Source organism: Thermobia domestica, chromosome 12 (genome assembly GCF_964235325.1).
Source record: "Thermobia domestica chromosome 12, izTheDome1.hap1.1, whole genome shotgun sequence".
Lineage (NCBI taxonomy): Eukaryota > Metazoa > Arthropoda > Insecta > Zygentoma > Lepismatidae > Thermobia > Thermobia domestica.
The window spans coordinates 204,515,371-204,532,762 of NC_137465.1; the positions used below are offsets into that span (position 1 = coordinate 204,515,371).

The 17,392-nt window shown below is 37.7% G+C and overlaps 1 protein-coding gene across 1 annotated transcript in view; it reads right to left on the reverse strand.

Annotated features, from left to right (window-relative positions):
* LOC145666957 (equilibrative nucleoside transporter 1-like) overlaps positions 1-17,392 on the reverse strand; it is a 213,940-nt gene that overhangs the window by 185,500 nt on the left and 11,048 nt on the right. The window lies entirely within an intron of this gene.

Genomic DNA, 17,392 nt, shown 5'->3' on the forward strand with positions numbered 1-17,392 from the left:
CACGGGAGACGATGATTAAGGCAAGTGAACGATGCTGGAAGAATTAGTGGAATGACAATGTGTGAGGAAAAGTGAGTACCCCCAGAAAACACACGGACAAGGACCCCACGCACCGGAGGTAGGCGCTCTACTATTGAACCACCATGCCCAGTTATGTAATTGAGTTGTCCACCATCAACAAATATTATGTTAGGATTAATCATATGACCAGTAATTTTGCTGAATACTGTTGACGAATTTTCACTATTTTCACTTTGGCTGGCAATAACTTTACTGATTTATTTCAGTTTCATTGGTATTTCGAGTGTAAAATGACATCACATTTTAAGTAAATAAATAACTATTCAAAGTCAACTTCCCAAAACGTTGTTGAAATTTGCTTGATTAGTCCCCACCGGTTGAGAAGAAAACAGTCGACTCGAACTTAACAAAAGCCCAGTATTTCTGGCAAAACAGACCGTTGTCAGCAGCATGCAAAGTTGCAATTTATAATAGTATTAAACACACACACAACAAATATAAATGAGTTAGAAAAGTACAATGTAGAGAGTCAGAAAAGTATAATTTAGAATACGAAAGTAATGTAATTACTCTGCCTATCTATTACATACGAGGAGTGATCAGAAAGTAAGGTTACAAAGCCTGTAGTAAAACTGTATATATTTTATACAACCAATACAGTCAACAGATAGTACATACTTAGGTTATTTTTCGACATAGTCTCCATATCGGTTGAGGCACTTGTCGCATTGTGGGATAAGTTTGAAGATTCCCTCCTGGTAAAGATCTTGTCCTTGAGCGTTCACCCACGTTGTCACGAAGTGTTTCACCTTCTCGTCTGAAGCGAAGCAACGGTCTCCTAGGTGCTCCTTCAAATCCGGGAAGAGGTGAAAGTCACTTGAAGCGTGGTAGGGAGGGTGGGCGACGATGTCCCAGCGAAACTGCTTCAACAGCGACGGCCACTGTGCTCCTCGTCGGTAATATTTTCTCCACCAGCTGCAAACTTTCGACAGCATTCTGACATGTTGACAGGACATTACAATATCTCCGTAAATCTCTACCAGCAACCGGTGAATTTCAGCTGCGGTTACATGTTTCGCCCACAGAAACGAATAACCAAGCGGACATCTCTACGACACCAGTTTTCCAAACGAGTCGCCATTTGTGTTTACCTCCAACTAGCACCGTAGGTGGCAGGTAACTGAAACTGCGCAGTTGCCAACTCCATGTATTAAAATTACCAGACACTCTTCATTCCTCTATAACAGACAATACTCCAGAAATATCGGTCTTGTAACCTTAGTTTCTGACCCTCCCTCGCATCTGCCAATCAGAATTACAGTTAATAAGCAATTAAATACAGAGCTTCCACCTTGTTTCACATATTATAATTTTTTAGTTGGTTGGAAATTATGTAAAAATTCAGACACTGTTATCTGGGAAAATACTTTCTTTAAAATCACTCCTCCTGCTTGCTCTATACGAAATACTATTCTCTATATTTTCAAACATTTGGCGCAATTATTTTCTTTTCTTTTAGTAACTTCAAATTCTAATAGTGGTGATATGAAACGCACATTTTTTTTTTTTTTTTTTCAGTTGTTCAAGAAACGAATTTCGAAATGTAGCAAATAACGTACAATCACACAAGTTCTCAATATACAGAGATTACTGAAATTCACTTCCTCAAAATATATATTCAATCACCTTCCGCTACACTGCTGTTTTTCAGGCTAGCCTGGAGAAGTAAAAGAGAGCAAACGAATTAATGACTTGAAAACATCGAAAAGAACTTCTCTTACAGATGAATGATTACGAGTAGTTAGTTCAGTGATAATGTGAGAGAAAACGGAAGAACGTCAGACAAAACCTACGGGCGAGATGTCCATCACAAACGCATTTATATGGGGATCGAAGCAGGACTACTCGCATCAGAGATACGCTCTATACCTATGACCCCTTGTCCCTTCGCTCCACTCCTCTCACAGAAAATCGTAAAAAGCAAAATATGGCATACGTTGATTTTTCACATACATCTTGGGCTTTAAGAGGCCTAATCGCTGCGAAATTAAAATACCGCTAATTTTACAGTAATTATGTGATATCTTTAAATAGATAAAAGATCATCGAAATGTGGAACAAGACCGCGCTACACAATTTTCCATGAGGTACCGTTATCACGGTCACCTAGTAGCTTTCCATTTGCAGCCATTTAGAAACGCGAAAATAAATGCCGATTTTCTAAATGACTGGAAATCGAAAGTAGATAAGTGAGTCGTGATAACAGTATCTCATGTAAAATAATGTTGTCTAACGAGCTCTTGTTCCACTTTTCTACTTTCTTTGATCTATTTGAAAATATCACATAATTACTGTAAAATTATCGGTATTTTAATTTCGCCATGATGGGGCCTCTTAATAATGGCATGTATCATTTTGGTTTAACAAATGAATGGCTATCATCAAGCTTTACTGAAAATCTATATTTCTCTGTTGATTTGAATGACGTCTTCTAAACACAATGAATGTTGATTTCCTCACTCTTTCACAATCACTGTTTTCCTGTTCAATTCAAAAAGTCTCAGCAAACGTGGGAAACCATTTGTTACCTTATACAACATGGAACAAGTTCTAATACATATGTATGGGAAAAGCTAACATATGTAAATACATCCACTGTACGTGCAAATAGCTAATACGTTAAATGCATATAACTTTCGACACCGTTTTCAAAATTGTGAAATGTGTCCACGACCAGTATCTGGTAATAAAAATCTATAGAAGCGAGTACAAACCTTTTACGTTTATTATTTCCTATTTTCTATTCATTGTCTAATTTTCTTACATAAAATGCATTCTTATACGTACAATAAATATTCGTGAATTCACACACACCTTGCTATTCGTTATCTGAGTGCATTTCTGAGCTTTTTCGTTAAGTGTTTCCACACATGTGAATACCCTGCTTCATCTATTGTGCTCTGTCGCCACTGCAAATGTCTTTCTAGAGCATTTGAGTAAAAATTCGCTACACTTAATTCTCAGAACGTCACTGTTGGCCAGCATCCGTACCTGGCGATTAAGCAACCACACACAACGGGCATGAAGGTGTCAGTCATTTTGTATTTGTTCCAGATATCGACTCAATACAAAAGAATTATTATTACCTGGTAGAAAGCTTATCAATTCATATCAATTTAGACCAATTTTCATTTGGCAGATTATCCGGGACTCCCTACGTTCCTTTGGGTAATCCCTTGCACGTGCAAGGTTGTGAAACATGCAAAATTTAATAGAGCAGGTATGACTTCTTCAGTGAATTTTTTACCCGCCCTCTTTACGTTGGATAGTTTCCGAACTATTGGCGTCCGAAAGTCATTTTCCCACGCTTTCGACACCTTGTAGATCCGAAAGTATGTCCGATAGCCGAAAGTTCAAGAGAACTTTTTTCTTGTCTCAGTGGCAGGAGTCACCTCCCAAGAGTTGTAACACTTATTTTGCAACACCCGATATACTGATGTGCCATATTGAATTGTTTCTTTGTTATGTATATGTGTGTCTTCTTGTATTAATACATGTAAATGCCGTGTTTTGAACATGTTTAAGCGGATTTAGGGATTGCTTGGGATTGTGAGGGTAGATCTTCCGGGGGTCTGGAATACCGCACAGTTGAGTGGGGGGACCGGGAGTTTTCCCGCATGAAATTGTTAATATCCTCATTCGGTTTTTGAGCATTTTGTTGTATATTTCTTTATAATACAACATAAGGAGATATTGTTTTATTTTTTCAGAAATTTGTTGCCGGAAAATCAAAGTCTCTTCATATCCACTTCCCCCGTTACTACAGACAGGCTCTCCAACGGTTTTCAGTCATTATGTAAATAGAACTTCAATCTTTTAGGCAACATACCCACACTGCATTTCAACATTTAGATAGCTGGCATATCGAGTCAGAATCACAATAAAACATATCGCCTCTGCTTTTTTTTTTTCTCCCCATTTCGAACACTGCCTACTAGTGACTGGATGACGTACAACTAGTAAGAAGCTTTTATGAGTATTGAAGATCGTGGAATTTAGAAGAATTCTACACTCATTGATATTACAAAAGACAGGTTAAGTTTAAGTGACTTGTACAGATAACAAGTAACAGTAAAAATTGAACTCTATCACTCTTGAAGAAACACTGTGTTCTTATTCTTATCCTCTTCACGTTGGTTTGACGCACCTTTCTGAACCACCAGGCTTTTTATATATTTTTCTTCCCTGCCTCTTATATAATTTGGTCCGTATACAGGGTGGCCCAAAAGTAGGTATACAGTCCCGTACTGATCGGCTCATGATATTTTATATCATTTACTTATTATTATTCATACAGGTCATACAACAAATATTTCCAAAAGCAAACTCCTTTTCCCTCTTCGAGCATTATATTTAACACTTTATCAGGGGTGAAAGGCATAGGGCAGTGTGCAGATATCCTTGGCTACGTGCCTGTGTCCACTTATCATATCTCTCAAGTATATTTTTTTTTCTTTTGTCATTTCCTCCACAATTAATAGCATGACTCCTCCATGTCTTGTAATCCTATCATCCTCTTTCTTCTTTAAGTTTTTCTTTTTGCTACTTATACCTCATAACACGATTCCTCCATGTTTCGTAATGTATCCAAACATCTTTTCTCTTCTCTAAGTATTTTTTTTTCCTTCTGCCAATTGCCGCATATCTAATGCTGCTTGTAGACAATCAAAGAAAGCTTGAACAACACCATTAAATACCTTGGGCATTTCATTAAATGAAATGAAATGAAATGAAATGAAATACCTCAAATTTACACGTTCAAAGGAGTACTGTTCAAGATACTTGAACAAGAATCTCGAATGATCTTGAAACAACTTTTACACGATCTAGAGGTATTGAATCATATTTTACATACTTGTTGATAGGTGGGAGTAACAAACAAGAAACTGAAACTATGAAAATAAATGAAAGCGAAACTACGTACTGATTTAGTTCAGACCTGCACATGAATAGTTATATTATTAGCATATCCTTTTTGCAGGCACTTGGAATTTAATAGATTATATTAAATAATTTAAAAAACAAGTCAATTGATTTCATAACAAGCCCATCGAATTTTCACTAAGTATTTTGTCAATTTTGACTGTAGCAAGCCCATCAAATTTTCACTAAGTATTTTGTCAATTTTACATTAAATATGGGTTAGATGGGCTTACGTTAAAAGAGTAAAGTGCTGCTTAGATATAAAATCGTTCCCTCTACTAAGCTTTGTAAAAATCTGATTCTTCAAATGGCGAACTGATAACAATCACACTGAAAAAGAAAAAAATCGAACTGTTTCCTAAAATTGTATCACGAGGCAAAGACTTCCTTCTGATGTTTTTGCTGTGACATCGAAGACTTTTTTTTATTTAAAAAAAGGCTCAAAACAAAAAAAAAAGGAAGTAATGATATTTTTTTTCAACTACTGGACTTACCGCCCATCTGCATCAGACTTTCTTCACAAACCTATTCCGTATTTAGTACTGGTTAAGAACAGCCCGTCAAATAAAGAGTAATTTTACTGTTAAAATGTGAGAGTGCGTATGAAAGAGGACTGTCAATAATAATAAATTCCACTGTCGGAACATGCCTGTATAATGTAGGAAACCAGTATTTTATGTTTAGAAGTTTAATGTTATCAGTATCAAATCATTACAAGGGCTATAGTTGAGTTCAAATGAGTGAATACGATGTTAAGGGTTTGTTGCACTATCTTATTTATGCTTTATTCTTATTCTTATGTTTCTTTAGCTATAACCTCGTCTGTTCCCTATGGATGTACTCTTGCATGAGCCCCTTTCTATGCTCCTGTCCTGATGCTGTTAAATAGCATTCTCGATTTTAGATTTTTTTTTTTTTTTTTTTATGTGATACATGTCAGGGTGCGCATTTGTACCTTACGGGAAAGTCCTCGTAAAATTAATCTGCACGCATGAAAGCAACTTCTACCTTAACAAACAACTTCTCAAATACTACGTGTGGATTTCGTAATAAAATAATTACACTACAATGGAATAACATGTAATCATTTCCAGGGTACTTTAGTTTGTGAGCATATTATCAATCTGTACGCTATTATTTGATATTATCCCAGATTAATAACAGTACAAAACGTCTTATTGAAACAAGAGAAGTCAGTTATATATTATATATATATATATCTATTTGATGGACTCTTTTTCTTAATCTACGCCCAATATTCTCGTATATTAAATTCTCAAATTAATACTTCTCATTGCCTCAAAATTTAACAATAATTGTGGGCATGCAAGCAATGTAACTATATAAATCATGTATATTATCAACAAAAATAATAACAGTATCTTCCTGCGCAGATATTTGCTTTCTTTAATTATTATACTGCGCACTTGGAACATCAGATAATTATGGAAAAGAGTAATGAAAATATATTTATTCAACAACTGACGCTCTGTCTCACGACGCCATCATACTTGTTTTGTATTTTCCTGCACTCAACTCGAGCGCTGATTGGCTATTGAATGCTCTTGAATTAGATTGTTTAGAACAGGACCGAAACGAAATTTCTTGAACGAAACTATTGAATTCAAGACAAAACTAACGTTAGTACTGAATGGTCTTGAACAAGAGTTTTGTTCAAGTTTTCTTGGATCGTCTGCAAGCAGTATAACAGCATGAATTCTAAATATCTTACGAGGAGTTATCAGGAAGTAAAGTTACAAAGCCTACAGTGAAACGTGTATATATTATTTCATACAACCAATACAGTCAACAGATAATACATACTTAGGTTATTTTTCGACATAGTCTCCATATCAGTTGAGGCACTTGTCGCATCGTGGGAAATGTTTGAAGATTTCCTCCTGGCACAAATGCTATCATTGCGTGTTCAGCAACGTTGTCACGAAATGTTTCATCTGCTCGTCTGAAGCGAAGCGACGGCCTCCTAGTAGAGACCTGCACGGGCAGGGCTTGGGCGGGCCGACACTGATTTCTCTTCAGGTCAGGCCGAGCTGGGGTCGATTAATTGCAATTCTTCAATAATTATTGAGTTTCATTAAACGATAGGCAAACGTTGAAGAAGTGTGCCCGTAAAAAGTTACAAAATGAAACTTAAAATTTATCGGGCCCAGGCCGGGCTTGGGCCAAGATTAAAAAAAAAAAAAACATCGGGCCGGGCCAAAAATCTCCAAAACTTTTCGGGTCCGGGCTGGATTGGACTCGGGCCGAAAAGTTCGGCCCGTGCACGTCTCTACCTCCTAGTTGCTTTTTAAGTGTAGGAACAGCTGATAGTCGCTTGGAGCGAGATCCGGGCAGTAGGAAGGGTGGCTGATGATGTCTCAACTGCTTCAACAGCTGTTGAGTCGTATTGCACTCCTCGTCGGAGACGTTTTCTCTACCAGCTGCAAACTTTCGATAGCATTCTGCGACATGCTGACAAGATATTATACTCTCCGTAAACCTCCACTAGCTGCCGGTGAATTTCAGCCGCGTTTTATGTTTCGTCCACAGGAATCAAATAACTGAGCAGACTTCTTCGCGCGACTAGTTTTCCAAACGAGTTGCCATTTGTGTTTACCTACAAGTAGCGCCGTAAAGACGGCGGGTGGCTGAAACTCTGCTCAGTTGCCAACTCCATATATTAAAATTACCGCACACTCTTCATTCCTCTATAACTGATGAAACTACAGAAATATCGGCCTTGTAACCTCAGTTTCTGATCCTTCCTCGTATAATTCCATCGTTTTATCTATTCTCTAAGTATTTTTTCCTTCTGTCATTCGCTCCACACCTAATAGCATGACTCCTCCATGTCTTATAATCCTACCATCCTATTTCTTTTCTAAGTAGGGGACACAGTGGTAGAGCGTTTACCTCTGGTGCACGAGATCTCTAGTTCGATCCTCAGCCAAGTAAAATTGTGATGGCCAATATTGTGTCCATGGGTTTTCTCGGCGTACTACCGTCTCCTCCTATATTTTCATTCCACCAAGAATTCTTCCATCATTATTCACTTGCCTTACACATCCGTTTCCCTTGACCGAAAGGGCACAATCGTGGGACGTTAAACTAAAAGATTTTCTTCTCTAAGTATTTTTTCTTATGTCATCCCTCCATACCTTACAGTCTGATTTCCCCATGTCTCATAATGTATCAAAACACCCTATCTCTTCTCTAAGATTTTTTCCTTCTACCATTTCCTCCATACTAAGTGGCATGATTCCTCCATGTATTATAATCCTATCTCTTCTCTAAGTATATTTTCTTCTGCCACGCCCTCAATAGCTGATGGTCTGATTTCCTCATCATAATGTGTCCGAAAATGAAATATTTCAGTTTTACGTTCCACGGCTATGCTGTGTAGGCTAAAGGAGACGGTAATAATAAAAAATGAATTAAATGATGGAATAAAGGAAGTGGGAGGAAATAGGGGAACCCTGAGAAAACCAACGTACATGGTGTTTGTCCATCACAAAAGCCCTTTTGGCGCGAACTCAGATCGAACTAGAGATCCCACGCACCAGACATGAAAGATCTACAGCTGAGCCAATAACCGTACTGGTTTCATAAAAATAGCTGCACGGGGCTTGGCGGGGGACGGCTTTTTTAAAGATTCATATCGTAAAAGACTGACAACATATACATGAAGTTTCCACTTATTATCGGCAGGCCTGTATTTAGGTAAGTGCTATTCTGTGCTCGAGCACAGGGCGGCAGAATTAAAGGGACGGCAAAATTTTGGATTTTTCTAAAAATGAAATGAAATGAAATCTTTAAGTTTTACGACCCACGATTATGCCAGCGATGCTAAAGGAGACAGTTATGATGAGGATAAATGAAATGATGAATGAAGAAAGTGGGAGGAAATGGAAAAACCCCGAGAAAATCCACGTGCATGGTGTTTGTTCACTACAAAGCTCACGTGACAGCAGCTGGGATGGAACCAAACACCCCATGTACCAGAGCTGAACGTTCTACCACTGAGCATCGCTGCTCTGAGAAATGTTTTTTGAAAGATTAACAATAAAGTAACATTTAAAACTAGCAACCCGCAGAGTCCCGCGCAAGTGCGAGAAAATACGTTAATGTGTTTAATTCGCTCTAATTACAATAGTTATTAATTGGTTAACTAATCTGATTATTTTAAAAGGTCACCCTCTCTCACACCCACCCAAAGGGGTAAGGATGAACTAGAATATCATGAAAACGGATACCGTTAAACTCAGCGACTTCGAAAACTCTTAACTGAACATTAGTATCTGTCGTTTTCCATTACTATTAAAATCTCGCCCGCCTCCCTGGGGAGTGGAGTATGACCATGAAGTTGAATTGGATTAAAACTGTCAGTATTCATTTCAGCGACCTCAAAAACTATGAATTCAACTCTAATATTGGTCGTTTTCTGCGGGGGGGGGGGGGAGATTTTGTGCGGGGGGCGGCAAATTATTTAGAGCACATGGGCGCACAATATACAAATACGGGTCTGATTATCGGGCAGTATAACACTAAAATCTCTTCTCTCACTACCTGGCGACAGGCAGACTGATTGAAACTCCACTTAGGAGTTTTCTGGAATGATATCTTCCTCACAGACTAAGCAAATGATACTCTAGTACACTGGACATTTTGGTACCTTCCTTATTTTCATTTCATTGGAACAACACCTTATCACGTTTAGACATTCCACGAAATATTAAAAGAAACATCTTTATTAAAAAAAAAAAAAAAAAAAGGGGGAAAAGAGAAACTACAAAAGCTAGGTCAACAAACGACGAGAACAAATAAAACTGGGCAAAGTCCAAGATGAGAGAGTGCAGTCTAATTCAATTAGTAATCTTTCATTTCTTTTGCCTTGACGCTGCATAACTTAGTGTCCGTCTGCTAAACAACCAGGGTATACTTCGCTTCAAACAGATAGGTGACCATTCACACACACATCGTACTTGCGTCGTTGTCTTTAATAAAAAAATTTCATTACTTTTTCCCTTTATTTTCCTGATTAAAAATACACGATCAGTGACGTCAATAGCAGCCCTGATCTTTATTTAACTTTATGAACCACGGCAGTGGACACTCAACGCAATTACCAATTTCCTATTACGCACTATTCCATACATCAGAATTTAACAGATTTACTATCACTGAATTAATTAAGTAAATTCTTCAACGATGCAAGTTTTAATCAGAGTTCACAAACTTCATTTCCCATTTCGTGATGCTACGATAAGCGACTTTTGCTCGTATTTCAGATTCCAATACATTGTCATTTGTCACCTAAAATTAATTTGGTTGTCTTTAGTGCTGTATCTCAGTTATCGGCTATGAGATAACTTTATCTCGTTGATTGCAGAGATAACAACGAGTTAATAGTAATAACAACCAAGTGCTACTTGGAAAAATAAACATAATAACACAAATTCTATAGAAGCACATCTGTCAATTTCATCTGCTGCTCTTCTATAGCTATATAAAAGTCAATGTATCACAGAAAATGAAATTAATTCTTTCAGTTTTACGTCCCACGATTATGTCGACTAGGCTAAAGGAGACGGGAATGATGAGAAATGAAGGAAATGGTAGAATGAAGAAAGTGAGAGGAAACGGGAGAACCGCGAGAAAACCCACGCACACGGTGGTTGTGCACCACAAAGTTCACTTGGCGCGAGCTGGGATCGAACCAAGGACCCCATGCACCAGAAGTGAACGCTCTACCACTGAGTCACCGCGGCCCATATGTATCAAAGAAATAAGCTCTTCCGTCTCTTCGTCTGGCGTTCTCAGCAAACTCTGGTCTTCTTAGACAGAACAATAGTAGAAAAAAAGAAAAGAAAAAAGAGAAAATAAAATCTAAGTGAACTGCGTATTACTCACTATAGTAGCTGAAAATCTCAAATAGATATAGATTATACAATTTAATTAGTTAGAAATTAACTTTTTAGTTTAACATCCCACTGGTATGCCCTTTAGGCTACAAGAAACGGATGATTAATAGAAAGAATGATTGTAATTCTCTCCCTCTCTCTCCCCCTCCGAGAGCACAAGCACCAAAGGCACACGCACAAGCCACTAGATCAGCAGAAAGCGCTTTAAAAAGTTAAGAGATTACACAAATTCTGTTAGCATACGAGGTATGATCAAAAAATACGGTGAATAATTTTATTAGAAACAAAGTAATAAGCTTACAAAGAATTTGATTTAAATCTCCTTCAAAGTACTATCCTTAGCTAGCAATGCACTTGTTCCAACGTTGAATCCATGACTGGAAGCATTTCTGGAAGGGCGTTCAGCTGCTCTATCGTGGCCTTCTCAATTTTAGGAATGGTGCCAAAACATTTTCCTTTAAGCAAAATTTTAATTTTTGGAAGGAGTCAGAAGTTACATGGTGCTATATCTGGAAAGCAAGATATGGCACGGCACGTTTTCGTGGTGAAGAAGGAAGCCATTTGCCCATTTAACCGGCGGTTAAAATGCTTTTCACGGACCCATACGAAATGTTCAGTTCTTCGGAAAGCTCTCGAATAGTCATTCGCCTGTCCGGACAAATCATTTTTGCACGTTTTCACATTTGTATGTGACGTCGAAGGACGTCTCAATCGTTGCTCGTTTTCAACTTACTCCTTACTGCTTTTAAATCGCTCATATTACTTGTTACCAGTCTTCAATACCACCGCTTTATCGCCATATACTGACTTTGATATTTTGTGAGCTTCTCTGACACTTTTTTTTTTTTTTTTTTTTATTTTCAGTTTAGAACAAAACTTAATGTTGGCGCGCGACAGACACTGTTAACACGTCCTCACTCTTCCACCTCTGGAAGCCAGCTAACATTTCATAACTCGTACAAACTTCACAATGACTGTACCAAATATTTAGACTACCGGACTTACTAGTTAAAATGGATACAACATCGATAGATGGCACTCTGCAACTACATTCACCGTACTTTTTGATCAGACCTTGTATACATGTAGGTGGGATAGAAATTTAATAGAGGCAACAAACTACCTAATTACTACTAGTACACAAGAGGTAATCGCGTGAAACTTATAGTCCTTCAAAGACGTCGCCAGAATTCTCAGCAACTCGTCGTCAGCAATGAGGAAGTCCTAATATTTCTATAACAGCAGTCTGTTATATGCACAATTTCGGAAATAAATGATAACTACAAGGAAGTTAAGAAGCTAGGAACTGAGATGGTCGCAAATATTACGTCCCTAAGCTAACTTTTAAGTATCAACGTAACAATTATTCGTTTTTTAATGGTTCATCAACTCTAGCCCCTTCCAACTTTCTTTATTCCTCCACCATATCATGTTTATCACGATGTTTAGAATAGTTTATTCTTAGACGATATTCCAACTAGTTTCTCTTCTTTTCAATTACGTCTAATATTGTTTTTTTCGGGAACTCCTCGTTCTTTTCTCGTTTGAACCAGCTAATTTTCTCAATTCTTCTTCACGCCTACATTTCGAAAGCCTCTAATCACTTTTATATAATACTTCCCCCTCTTTTCTGTCTTGTAGAGTACAATACTTCATGAGCTTTAAAAAAAAAAAACTTTTAATCACCCAATTATCAACCGAAAATAAACTGATTTCTATCTTACTTGTTCGAGAACAGTTCTCCAGTTCAAAACGAAACAACAGGTAAAAACCTACCTTACATTTCTATACGACGACCAATGTTTTGGTCAGGCATTCGGACGATCTTCCGTCCCTCTCCACTCAAAATTCTACAATTTTACTTTCGTGAGCAAATGAAAGAATAGTAAGATTCGAATACTTCCTGTATTTCAGGGCATTTTTTCCTTTTTATGAGGTTGTGTCCTGGCGTTCTGATAAAGTTCTTTGGAACCCACAAATGTCACTAATTTGTGGATTTTAACATTCTCATTCTTAAATTTGAAATATGTAATTGCCAAGAAATCGATAGCTACCATCACAAAAATGTCTTACCAATTGGAAACACTGTCATGTTGTGAGAATAGCGCCCCCTATCGGATACTGTAATACTTAAGCACAGTTTACTTGATATGACACTAGGCTCCTATGAAACAAAATAGTTTTATTATTACATGTACCTTCAAAATGCCGAAGAAAAATAACAGCAACAAAGCGCGAAGAACTGGATACCCTTTTACTATACACATAATTGTGATTTAAAAGTCAAGGAAAAAGTAAAATGCACACAATGTAATGCATTATTTTAAGAGTGCTATAATTAATATAAATTCTTTACCCTTTGTTGTTGTTCATAAGGAAAACAACAAAAGTTTGTTGGCTTATTCAAACCAAAAGTATCTGTATTACATTTTTTTCTTTCTTTCTTTCAAAAATATAGGAACTTCACACGATGCACAGATTTAATGGATTCAAACGAAATGAAATAACGAAATCTCTAACGTGGCCTGAGTATGAATTGAGACTAAGGCAGACGATGGTAATATTTAACGAAATGTTGGAATGAAGAAAGTGGGAGAACCCCGAGAAAACACACGCTCACGGTGTTTCTCAATAGCTTTAGAGCTAAAGGTTTTGTGTGAGTGAGATTCTTGAAAAATTGTTAAAGAAATTATTTAGAGTAATCGAAAATGAAAAAGACTATTCAGGAAACATGAAAGGTAAGCAAAGGCATGAATAGCTTATTACACCGAAATTTTTGACATCCTCTCAATGATATCCAAAAATAAAATTTTGTATTGACGACTACATGACGAAAACATATTCCGAAGTGAAATGGAAACGAATTTCATAAGCACTGCGTATTGTGAGAAGCAACAGCAATATAGCCTTAAAGGAGACATGTCAATTCGATTTTATATGCATTTATGTTAAATACTCAATTATATCAGTTTGTACCGTGTATTTGGTGACCTCTAAGAAACAAGTGAGAAAGTATAAATGCTACTGTAAACAGAAATAAGTCTATAACACACTACAGACTCCATAATCCATTCTGATGGACTTTTTACTTCTCGTAGCTTCGGTTCATCATTTGTTCGTTCTTGGAAAACTCATGCTGAAAGTTTTCTTCTACAGTCTGCTCATGCATAAAACGCGAACCTCCTTACGTTACAAAGATGCTATCACATCAGCGTTACATGAAGGAAATTCATTGTAGAATGTGATGTTATCAGGTGACGCGTCTATTGGTCGAAATAAAATTTCTGTTTATCTATTTTAACTGACACACACTTAGCATCAAAGCAGAGAAAGATCTTAATTTTTAAGGAGTATACAAATTTTGAACCTTAAACAAATTTATCTTTATGAATATTGCAACTTTCTACACTTAGACTTTACCAAAAACTATACGCAACCAAATGGCATTTAGGTTGAAGCATACCAGCTTCCAAGGCCGTTATTTCTTACATTTTAGACCTGAGTTCGCTACTTCCTAATTCAAGAAATATTCCAATAGACTCTTGATGTTTGTCGATACCTATACCGAGAACTCAACCAGAGACCACGCGTTCGACTGCACTTGTACACCCCTTAATGAATATTATCTATATAAAATATGATTAGGAAGAATTGGAAATTCCAACATGAAACAAGGATAGAGGCAGATGAAATAGAAGCGATTAGGCCTATATCCTGTATGCATAACTACACGAGCAACTCTCGAGTGATCAGCGAGCTTACCTTTCATCTACGTGAGTCAAAGCAGTTACAAATTGAATTATGGTGCACAAATTAAAAGAAATTAATCATGAACATCTTAATGACACGTGGCAAATTAAACAGAAAAGAATTCCTAACTGTGTGTAAAAAAAATAAAAAAAAAATCCTCCAACAAAAAAAAATTTCCATTAATATATTCAAGTTTAATACCACAGAAACAACAAACAGGAGTCCTTCAATATCAGAAATTCCTCCGGCTATTAACGAAGTAGCCTGTATATACGTACAGTATAATCATTTTACTTCCAATGTATGAATGAATCCCCTCTTCCCGTACCTCCAAAATGTATATTAGGTTCAGATTACAACCGAGGATGAAAATACACTACTACTGAGAATTAAAAATGCAGCACCAAGAAGAATACATTAGACTGACTCCACATTTGTAGAATGCGTAGAAAATGGAAGGGCAGTAAAATTATTACTACTCAAGCTGCAAAACGCGCACGTTCTCTGGAAACAGCTGAGATAGACCCGAAAGTCAAACGTATAGTACTGCCCAAGTGCTGGCGTGACATGTCTGGGCAGTCAAATAACGTCTCGCCGTCGAATGCAACAGCAATCCAGAAAGCATTCGATCGGAGAACTATGGCATATTGTGAATGCGGATTATCAACTCGCAACATTGGTGTCAGTGTTTAACGGAATGCAATTGCACTGATAAGAATATGGAATCGAATGACTCAGGAAAGAAGCATTTGTGTGCAAAATCCCGAAAACCGCGCCATACCACGGACAGCTCTCTAGAAGACACGCATGTAGTATATACTGGTATGGGGGATCGGACCGCCACATCCCGAACACTGACACACGAATCTGAGATGCTGCACAGCAACCTGCGTCCTCATGACCAATTCAACGTCGTTTAGTGGGGTGCCACTTGCTGTAGCTTCTTTGACTGCACAGCATAAGCGTTTTCGGCAGCAATGGTGGAGCAAAGTTGCGTACGGAGAGCCGAATGGCACGACATCCTATTCTGGGAAGAATTTCATTTCCGTTTGCACTATCACTGTGATCTCTTCCGTGTCTAGCGGTACCGTGGCAACATGCTGGGCGTTGCCTTTATTCTGTATCGCCACACTGGTTTGGAGGTCTAGCCTGCTGGACCTGGTTGTAGTCCTTTTACTGTAAGTTCTGCATACAAGCAATCACTTTCCAACAGGATAAAGCACGACAGCATACGACTCCATTTCCTAAATAAGCGCGTTCACCTGATCTCTCGCCGATTTAGCTGGGCCATGATTGCACAATGCCTCGCACACCAGTTATTATTGGTGAGCTTTCGAAACACACTTGTCACACTGTAAAAGGACATTTAAAGTCTCATTCCATCTATGCTTTGCAGTGTCGCAGCTATTCTGGAACCCCATGTGGACCCATACGCTATTGACTTCTGTACTTTCTGCTAGGATCTTGCGGCGCTGTCACACATCGTATAGAGCAGTGTAACTTCATACTTGTACCTTACGCTGTCTCTCATATTTGGAGCTAATACCTCTTCTTCTTCTTAGTGCTGCATTTTTAATGTCCAGCAGGGATGCAGACGTTCGCCAAAACAGTAACTGTGTATATGTATATATACAAAAACTGTATCTTTGAGCTACAACTAAAAATCTGACCAATACAAAAAAAAAATCTTATATTAATAACGTGTATTAGTTACATCACTACACCACTGTCTTCGTAAGATATTATCTTAATGCCTTTATCAGAAATGATAACACAAGTCACTAATGTAAGATTTTTTCGTTATGGTTAGATTTTACAATTTCACTTGGAGTTATAGATTAGATCCAAAGGCAGATCGAGCGGAATACAAAAAGAAACCGTAAAATCAACTGATAAATTTTAACAACTCATTTTACCTGCAAGCACTGATATTAACGTTGTCAAGCTGTTTCTAAATTGAAGTCCATAAATAGATACATAAATTGTTATCAAACACCTTAAGAAAAACAGAATTTCTTCACAAATTTGCTTCACTTCTCAAATAAGAAACTCTTCGGAACACTAATCAATTTCTTTCACTCTTTAAATCACTCTCGAGGTCGATGCTTGGACTAATAAAGGTACTAGGTTGACATAAATTTAGAACTGAAATGTCTTTACCTTTTCCCTCGCTACAGGAAGTGCAGAGTACCATGTTTTAAGATGACTGAATTTTTCATTCATCTATATGAAGACGACTCTATATTCATCTATATATTAAAAGGTTCTGATTTTAACTGCCACGTACTGATTGCGTTAACCACCACTGCTTTACCAACTGCATTTAATAGTGTCTTAGGTTGGTGTGAATAAAATGTTCGGCCCAGGTGCATCACAATATTTGGTTAATCAAAATAGTCACCGTCTGCAACTAGCAACCATATACTGTCGCCATCCATCAGCCGACAATTAAATTCTATGGCGGAAGAAGTTTAAAGATTCCGTTGCGAAGAAGTCCTCACCAGCACGTTGCATGCCTAATCATACGGGAAAGTATTCCCTCCCAAGAAGTGACCGAGACGCTGGGAGAGAGATCGGAGAAAGACGGTGGGTGAGGAAGGGTTTCATACTGTAACTCATGCAGGGATTGCTGAGGACATTGTCTTGATCATAGATGGGTGTTCCTGACATTTCGTCGAGTTCAGGACTACAATGGTCCGCAGTGTAGTTTTGTCTCG